Below are 10,346 nucleotides of genomic sequence, written 5' to 3'. Positions count from 1 at the left end.
CAGAGTGAAGTGGAAAATCATCGTAACAAGAAAATAAAGATTCTACAATCTGATCGTGGAGGAGAATATTTGAGTTACGAGTTTTGGTCTTCATTTGAAACAATGCGGAATAGTTTCGCAACTCACGCCACCAGGAACACCACAACGTAATGGTGTGTCCGAACGTCGTAACCGCACTTTATTAGATTTGGTGCAATCTATGATGTCTCTTACTGATTTACCGCTATCGTTTTGGGGTTATGCTTTAGAAACGGCTGCATTCACGTTAAACAGGGCACCATCTAAATCCGTTGAGACGACACCTTATGAACTGTGGTTTGGCAAGAAACCCAAGTTGTCGTTTCTTAAAGATTGGGGCTGCGATGCTTATGTGAAAAACTTCAACCTGATAAGCTCGAACCCAAATCGGAGAAATGTGTATTCATAGGATACCCAAAGGAGACTGTTGGGTACACCTTCTATCACAGATCTGAAGGCAAGACATTCGTTGCTATGAATGGATCCTTTCTAGAGAAGGAGTTTCTCTCGAAAGAAGTGAGTGGGAGGAAAGTAGAACTTGATGAGGTAACTGTATCTGCTCCCTTATTGGAAAGTAGTTCATCACAGAAATCAGTTCCTGTGACTCCTACACCAATTAGTGAGGAAGCTAATGATGATGATCATATAACTTCAGATCAAGTTACTACTGAACCTCGTAGGTCAACCAGAGTAAGATCCGCACCAGAGTGGTACGGTAATCCAGTTCTGGAGGTCATGTTACTTGACCATGACGAACCTACGAACTATGAGGAAGCGACGATGATCCCAGATTCCGCAAAATGGCTTGAGGCCATGAAATCTGAGATGGGATCCATGTATGAGAACAAAGTATGGACTTTGGTTGACTTGCCCGATGATCGGCAAGCCATCGAGAATAAATGGATCTTCAAGAAGAAGACTGACGCTGACGGTAATGTTACTGCCTACAAAGCTCGACTTGTTGCGAAAGGTTTTCGACAAGTTCAAGGAGTTGACTACGATGAGACTTTCTCACCCGTAGCGATGCTTAAGTCCGTCTGAATCATGTTAGCAATTGCTGCATTTTATGATTATGAAATTTGGCAAATGGATGTAAAGACTGCATTCCTAAATGGATTTCTGGAAGAAGAGTTGTATACGATGCAACCTGAAGGTTTTATCAATCCAAAGGATGCTAACAAAGTGTGCAAGCTCCAGCGATCCATTTATGGACTGGTGCAAGCATCTCGGAGTTGGAATAAACATTTTGATAGTGTGATCAAAGCATATGGTTTTATACAGACTTTCGGAGAAGCCTGTATTTACAAGAAAGTGAGTGGGAGCTCTGTAGCATTTCTAATATTATATGTGGATGACATATTGTTGATTGGAAATGATATATAATTTCTGGATAGCATAAAAGGATACTTGAACAAGATTTTTTCAATGAAAGACCTCGGTGAAGCTGCTTATATATTGGGCATCAAGATCTATAGAGATACATCAAGACGCTTAATTGGACTTTCGCAAAGCACATACCTTGATAAAGTTTTGAAGAAGTTCAAAATGGATCAAGCAAAGAAAGGGTTCTTGCCTGTGTTACAAGGTGTGAAGTTGAGTCAGACTCAATGCCCGACCAATACAGAAGATAGAGAGAAAATGAAAGTCATTCCCTATGCTTCAGCCATAGGTTCTATCATGTATGCAATGCTATGTACCAGACCTGATGTGTGCCTTGCTATTAGTTTAGCAGGGAGGTACCAAAGTAATCCAGGAGTGGATCACTGGACAGCGGTCAAGAACATCCTGAAATACCTGAAAAGGATTAAGGATATGTTTCTCCTTTATGGAGGTGACAAAGAGCTCGTCGTAAATGGTTACGCCGATGCAAGCTTTGACACTGATCTGGATGACTCTAAGTCACAAACCGGATACGTGTTTATATTGAATGGTGGAGCTGTCAGTTGGTGCAGTTCTAAGCAAAGCGTCGTGGCGGGATCTACGTGTGAAGCGGAGTACATAGCTGCTTCAGAAGCAGCAAATGAAGGAGTCTGGATGAAGGAGTTCATATCCGATCTAGGTGTCATACCTAGTGCATAGGGTCCAATGAAAGTCTTTTGTGACAATACTGGAGCAATTTCCTTGGCAAAGGAATCCAGATTTCACAAGAGAACCAAGCACATCAAGAGACGCTTCAATTCCATCCGCGATCAAGTCAAGGAGGGAGACATAGAGATTTGCAAGATACATACGGATCTGAATGTTGCAGACCCGTTGACTAAGCCTCTCTCACGAGCAAAACATGATCAACACCAAGACTCCATGGCTGTTAGAATCATTAATGTGTAATCTAGATTATTGGATCTGGAATTCCACGTGGATGGGAAAGAAAAAAAATGCAAAAAGAAAAGTTAAATCATAAAATGCCCATATCATGTGTGTTCCCGATTTCATCATCGCACACACCTCATCACAATTGCGGACGTGTTGTACCCCTTGCAGTTGCACTGTGGGTTTGGATGCATACAACTATGCACGCGTTGTACCTCCTTGTATAGTTGCATGTGGGCTCAAAAAATTGCAGTTGTGCGTAAGAGACATGAGATTTATTTTAGTGGAAAAGAAATGAAAAAATTAACTGCTTCTCTATCAACCTGATGCAGGAAAAACAGGGAATGTAAAGATGGTGAAAATATATTTTTCGGTAATACATGAATGAAACAAAGTAAAAATGATGAAAATGAATTGGCTAGAAATAAAACAAAAAGCAATGTAGAAAAGACATCAACAAGTGAGAGTAAAAATCTTTCATGCATGTAAAAATGTCTGTTCTTCAAAATTTAAGATGTTCCATATTTCCAAAATAAGAAATAAAAAATAAAAAATGCAAGTAAAATAGCTTAATAAAAAATATAAATAAATACACTAAAATAGAAAAAGGGGAAAGAAGTAAAAATAGAAGGGAAAAGTACATGTGGACACACTGCCCCTAGTGAGCTTCCTTTTGCACACAAGTCCAACAAAAGAAAAGAAAAATACAAAATATATACGATGGAGATCTATGAGAAAAGAAACAATAATGCTACATCTATGTATAAACTACGAAGAACTACGTAACCTTCCAAACAAATCCTCTTGGCCCCCCTGATTTTCACCGGGGGTGGGCCCCTGATACCTCTCCAACGTATCTATAATTTTTTATTGTTCCATGCTATTATATTATCTGTTTTGGATGTTTTATATGCATTAATATGTTATTTTATATTTGGGACTAACCTATTAACCTAGAGCCCAGTGCGAGTTCCTGTTTTTTCCTTGTTTCTTTTCTCATAGATCTCCGTCGTATATTAACCTACTAACCTATTAGAGTTTCGCGGAAAAGGAATACCAAACGGAGTCCAAACAGAATGAAACTTTCACGGTGATTTTTCTTGGACCAGAAGACATCCAGAGGGCTTGGAGTGCGCGTCAGGAAAGCCATGAGGCGGCCACAAGGTCGGGAGGCGCGCCTAGGGGGTAGGGCACGCCCCCCACCCTTGTGTTCCCCTCGTGATTCCGCCGACCTATTTCTTCCGCCTATATATTCTCAAATATCCCAAAACCTTCCAGGGGAGCCACGAAACCACTTTTCCACTGCCGCAATCTTCTGTACCCGTGAGATCCCATCTAGGGGCCTTTTCCGGCGTCCTGTCGGAGGGGGATTCGATCATGGAGGGCTTCTACATCAACACCAATGCCTCTCTGATGAAGCGTGAGTAGGTTACCACAAACCTACGGGTCCATAGCTAGTAGCTAGATGGCTTCTTCTCTCTCTTTGATTCTCAATACCATGTTCTCCTCAATGTTCTTGGAGATCTATTCGATGTAATACTCTTTTGCGGTGTGTTTGCCGAGATCCGATGAATTATGGATTTATGATCAGCCTATCTATGAATATTATTTGAATCTTCTTTGAATTCTTATATGCATGATTTGATATCTTTGCAAGCCTCTTCGAACTATCGATTTGGTTTGGCCAACTAGATTGGTTTTTCTTGCAATGGGAGAAGTGCTTAGCTTTGCGTTCAATCTTGCGGTGCTCGATCCTAGTGAAAGAAGGGGAACCGACACGTATTGTATTGTTGCCATCGAGGATAACAAGATGGGGTTTTCATCATATTGCCTGAGTTACTCCCGCTACATCATGTCATCTTACTTAATGTGTTACTCTGTTCTTATGAACTTAATACTCTAGATGCAGGCAGGAGTCGGTCGATGTGTGGAGTAATAGTACTAGATGCAGAATCGTTTCGGTCTACTTGACACGGACGTGATGCCTATATTCATGATCATTGCCTTAGATATCGTCATAACTTTGCGCTTTTCTATCAATTGCTCGGCAGTAATTTGTTCACCCACCGTAATAATTCTATCTTGAGAGAAGCCTCTAGTGCACTAGTGCAGAACCGGGCTTTAGCACCGGTTCGTAAGGGCCTTTAGTGCCGGTTCTGTAACCGGCACTAAAGGGTTGGGACTAAAGGTCCCCTCCCCCTTTAGTACCGGTTCAGCATGAACCGCCACGAAAGTGCCACCACGTGGCACGAGCCAGGGCCAGGGGTGGGGAGACCTGTAGTACCCGTTGGTAACACCAACCGGTACTAAAGGTTTGGGGGGTTTTGGTTTTATTTTTTATTTTTCCTTTAATTTTGTGTTTTCAATTTAATTTAGAGATTGTTTTTACATTATAATGAGTTGTTAAATCACTAGGTGAAAGTACCGCGGATTAGTTTGAAGTGGATATGGATCGTCCTAAGTGATCAAGTAATATGGATATGGAATATAATTGATCACTAAGCTAGGATCCATCTAGTTGAAACGAATCTGCGGTTTCTTTCATAAATTATAATAACTCATCATCATCATCATCATCATCATATTAATATAAAAACTCTTGCATCATATCATCACCAACAATAGTACTAGCTAGCTAATAATCATCATAGTCGTCATTACCACTATTTAATCATCATAGTCATTACCGCTATCTAATCACCACCAACACTAGCTTAAAGAAGAAACATTCACTTGTACCAGAAGCAAAGATATCATCGAGTTCAACATGGTCATGAGATTATAAGCGTTCATAAGACCACAAAAGCAAATCACTTTGAGATTAAGTTCAGGACGAAGAACACGGACATGAGAGGACAAGTACTAAGAGCATGAACTAGCTAATCACTCATGCTGCTCTCTCTCAGGTAAAATAGCATAGAACATGTATACTCTCCTGATTCATCATATTGGAGCATGCAGATGAACCTGTCTCCTAATCATGGGTTGTGTTTCTGATTGCTGCCCCCTAGTACTTCTTTGCGATCGTTCACAATTTTGCTCCAGCCTTTCACTATTAAGCATTCCTCGGTTGTAGAAATCCTGAATGCACTCATGTGCAATGTAGGATGTCTTGGCCGTAAGCTAACCATTGACATGCGACCTTTAGTACCGATCCACTGAGGCACAACTGTCATCGGGAGTCCCTGTTGAAGAACATCATATAGTAACATACTTAGCAATGAAGTTTAGCTTGAAAAATAATGTAGGCAAAAGATGCACTAAGGACAAATAGTAAAAATCTTACCATCTTTCCTAAATAGATGTCACCGTAGTTCAATACGATCACTATTGGTCGCACGTTTTGCGTACTAAGATTTTCAAATTCAGGAAAATAATTTCTCTTGACAGCATCAAGATCCTCAAGCCTTGAAACATAATGACTTATCTCCTCGCAGTTTAGTTCAGCCCCGGGACAGTGGACGGTCCTGTCTACCAAGCACTGGACATGTTTGCTTGAATGGAAATAAGCTGTCAATAGAAATTAGTTGTCAACTATTTTTGAATAAATAATATCGAAGACATAAATATGGTTGAGAAACTCACATAATGGTAGAACTGGAGGCGTCTGCAAATCGACCTAAATTTCTCTATTACCTTCAATATCATCTTCCGGACGAATATCAAAGGTGATAACCATATCACGGCTCAAATGCATAAGCCTTGCATAGTGCTTGCCAAGTTTTGCATTCAAACTAGGTGTAGGTGTCTGCATTGTATAATTTGACGTCGAAGGTATAACCATGCTCGGTCTTCAAGTAAACTCTCTTTACCTCCATAGTTTTGTTAGGACTGAAACCTATCTTATCCAAGATAAAAATTCTTGCATGGCAGGGGATACGCTAGTAGAATAGTAAAAATTTAAAATTATAAGTTGAAGCAAATGAAGCATAGATCATGCTTAATTACGAAAAAAGACTTGTCATTGTGACTTGTTGTATCCACTTCGAAGGTCTCATCCAGCTTGATGCTGAAGCGCCTATCATCAACTAGGAAATTTCTGTCGCACACGCCGCGCTCGTCTCCGCGGTATTCGCACATAATAAAATCGTTTTCGTTGTCAGGCGACATTTCCTATGTTCATAGGTGAAACATTAATTGATAAACACTTATTAGTTCTATTAATTCAACTAATTCAACTAGTTCTATTAATTCAACTAGTTCTATTAATTCAACTAGTTCTATTAATTCAACTAATTCAACTAAGCACTTAATAAAAATAAACTAGTTCTATTAATTTTCTTACTAAAAATAAAGTAGCTAGTTCTATATAGTAAAATTTTAATTAGATGATCAAATCTCATATACCTAAATTTAATATATCTAATTCATCTAACATTAATATATGTAATTCATCTATAACTAAAAGTATAAAAAACTAACTCATCTAACATTAATATCTAGCTAATTCATCTAACACTTGACATTAATATCTAACATATATTTCTATCTAATTAATTCATCTAACTATATATAATCATCTAACAATTGACATTAATCTAACATTTATATAAACTAAAAGTATAAAAAACTAAAAAATAGAAAACAAAAAAAAATCATTAAGAAAATATGTCTCTGTTTGTGTGTGTGTGTGTGTGTACTGTGTGTGTGAGGCCGCCGGCCATGGCGCGGCAGGACCGGCGGGCGGTCGATCTTACATTGGGGCGACGGCCGGCGATGCGAGGCGACGGGGGGCGGCGACGGGGACGGGCCGGGGGTAGCGACCTACGGGCGCAGGGGGCCGCCTGCGCGCGCGCGATCGACATACGACGGGGACGGGCGCGCGCGGCGACGAGGGCGGGGACGGGCGCGCGCGACAGGGGCGGCGACGGGGACGGGCGCAACGAAGATGAAGAAGAAACTAAGAAATTTTCGTAAGTGTTGTATATATAGGAGTGGCTGTCAGTTCTATATCCGGCGTATCTCGTAGTAGGGGTCCTAAGATAGGCGTCTTGGAGCGATGGTAAAATGGACACAGGGTTTTACCCAGCTTCGGGCTCTCTCGAAGAGATAATACCCTACGTGCTGCTTTTAATTGTATTCATATGGGGTGTAGTACAGAGTACATGTGTCTGCCACGAGATAGTTCTCATGAATATGAGATTGTCTATTGACTAGCCTGGCCTTGGTTTACATAACACACCAGAGGCCTAGGGTTTAGGAGAGTCCTCGTCTTGGGCGCCAAGTCTTGTGGGATCTCCCTTGTATGCGGCGTGGGCTGCCCGAAGTGGCCCATCAGTGAACCGCCATGGGGGTCCTCGGCCCGATCCAGCTGGTCGGGAGACGACGTGGTGAGTACCCCCTAGTCCAGGACACCGTCAGTGGCCTTTAGTACCGGTTGGAGCCACCAACTGGTACTAAAGGTCAATTTTGGCCAGGCGGAGCGGCGGGAAGGGCAGGCCTTTAGTACCGGGTGGTGGCTCCAACCGGTACTAAAGACCCCCCCCTTTAGTACCGGTTGGAGCCACGACCCGGTACTAAAGGGGGCGCGCTCCCATCCTGCAGTGCACAAAGTTTAGTCCCACCTCACCGAGCGAAGGGCAGCCGCACTGGTTTATAAACCCAGTCGCGACTGCTTCTTCGAGCTCCTCTATAAAGCAGGCTTCCGGGCCTAACTTTGCTGCGCTGCCCTGCGAGCTTGCTGGGCCTTATGGGCCTGCATATCCACGCCCAAGGCCGAGCAAGCCCACTGGGCAGCGCGCAAATATTTTTTTTATATAGTTTTTTCTTTTATTTATTTCTGAGTAGTTTTTTGTTGTATTTAGAGTTTCTTTGTGAATATTTTTGCTTTAGGTACAAAAAATTACAAAATTTCTTTTAGTGCCAGTAGTTTTCAAATTTGAATAGTTTAAATTTGAATTATTTGAAATTTGTGTGAATCACTAGTTTGTGAATAACTTAACTTTAAAAATAGATTTTTCAGTGATTCTTTTTTTTATGTTTAATATTAGTGTGTTTTATCATTATATTCAAAATGGTAATACGTCTGGAGTTGTAATAAGTTTGAAAAAATGAAGTGCGAGTGTAACGGATGAGTTTTCGTCCGAAACCCTCATACTTCGAAAGTGATTGTCCAGTTTGTACACGAAGTGCATCCAGTTTTTGCCGTAACCCTCTCTACTTTTTTGCACATGCTATGTGGGTGAAATGATGATACCATGCCAAGTTTCAACCTTTTCAGAGTTCATTTTGTAGTGCTTTTCAATTTCACGGTCATTTAGCTCTCAAAACAAATCAGTAAATGAATGAAAAATAGCAAATGATGTCAAAAAGGTTGAAAGTTGATGACGTGGCTTTGAATGGTGCATACTGAACGCAAAAAAGTCTGGAGTTGTAATAAGTTTAAAAAAATGAAGTGCCGGTGTAACAGATGAGTTTTCGTCCGAAACCCTGATACTTCGAAAGAGATTGTCCAGTTTATACACGAAGTGCATCCAGTTTTTGATGTAACCCTCTCTACTTTTTTGCACATGCTATGTGAGTGAAATGATGATACCATGCCAAGTTTCAACCTTTTCAGAGTTCATTTTGTAGTGCTTTTCAATTTTACGGTCATTTAGCTCTCAAAACAAATCAGTAAATGAATGAAAAATAGCAAATGATGTTAGAAAGGGTTGAAAGTTGATGACGTGGCTTTGAATGGTGCATACTGAATGCAAAAAAAAGTCTGGAGTTGTAATAAATTATTAAAAATAAAAGAGAGTCGCAATGCTCACCTGCACGTTGCTTAGCTTCAGACCTTGAGAAACTACACATACCTCCGTGCAGTCTACACCATTTCAAGGCCTGAAGCTAAGCAACGTGCAGGTGAGCATTGCGCCTCTCCTTCATCGTCTCTGCACTCAAGGCTTATAAACCGCTGCGAGTGCCTCTCACTTGGCGTGGTGGGACTAAAAAACAGCTGCAGAAAGAATCAACTAAAAAACTCTAGTACCGGTTCATATGCCACGAACTGGTACTAAAGGTGCTCGTGGGTCCCCAGCCTTAGAACCGGTACTAAATGAAATGCCTTTGTAACAGATGAGTTTTCGTCTGAAACCCTGATACTTTGAAACAGATTGTGTAAACATGTAAAAATATACATAAAAAATACATTGATCAGTACCGCCATTCAGCCAAAACGCGCTACTGCTATGTGTAAACATGTAAAAATATACCCCCTCTGTAAAGAAATATAAGAGCATTTAGATTACTAAAATAGTGATCTAAATGCTCTTATATTTCTTTATAGAGAAATACATCAAAAATACGTTGACCATCAATTATCTTTTTGTGTACAATCTGAATTGTCAATATGAGTCCTCACCGGTTTAGAAACCGGAGAAGACTCATATTGTGGCCACAAATTCTACACATAGAGTTCAATGAAGACCAAGTGGTTGTGACAGTTTGAGAAGTAACATATTTAAGGTCGTAAAAACCCTGTTAGCGGAGCGAGGTGGGACTAAAAAACCGCTGCAGAAAGAATCAAGTAAAAACACCGGTACTAAAGGGGCTGGTGGGGCCCCAGCCTGACCACAACCTACCACAGCCTCTTTAGTACCGGTTCGTGGCATGAACCGGTACTAAAGGTTTGCCACGAACTGGTACTAATGAGCTCCGCCCGCCTAGCCGTTGGAACCGGCACTAATGGTCACATTAGTGTCGGTTCAGTTACAAACGGGGACTAATGTGCTTCACATTAGGCCCTTTTTCTACTAGTGGTGAAACCTATGGCCCCCGGGTCTACTTTCCATCATATAAGTTTCCGATCAACAATTTTAGTTTCCTATTTACTTTCTTTGCAATCTTTTACTTTCCGTTCCATAAACCAAAAATACCAAAAATATTACTTTACCGTTTATCCATCTCTATCATATCCCACTTCGCAAATAACAATGAAGGGATTGACAACCCCTTTATCGTGTTGGGTGCAAGCTGGTGTTTGTTTGTGCAGGTATTCGGTGGCTTGCGCGTTGTCTCCTACTGGATTGATACCT

This window comes from Triticum aestivum, chromosome 3D (assembly GCF_018294505.1).
Source record: "Triticum aestivum cultivar Chinese Spring chromosome 3D, IWGSC CS RefSeq v2.1, whole genome shotgun sequence".
Taxonomy (NCBI): Eukaryota; Viridiplantae; Streptophyta; class Magnoliopsida; order Poales; family Poaceae; genus Triticum; species Triticum aestivum.
Note: the sequence above shows the minus strand (reverse complement) of the source record.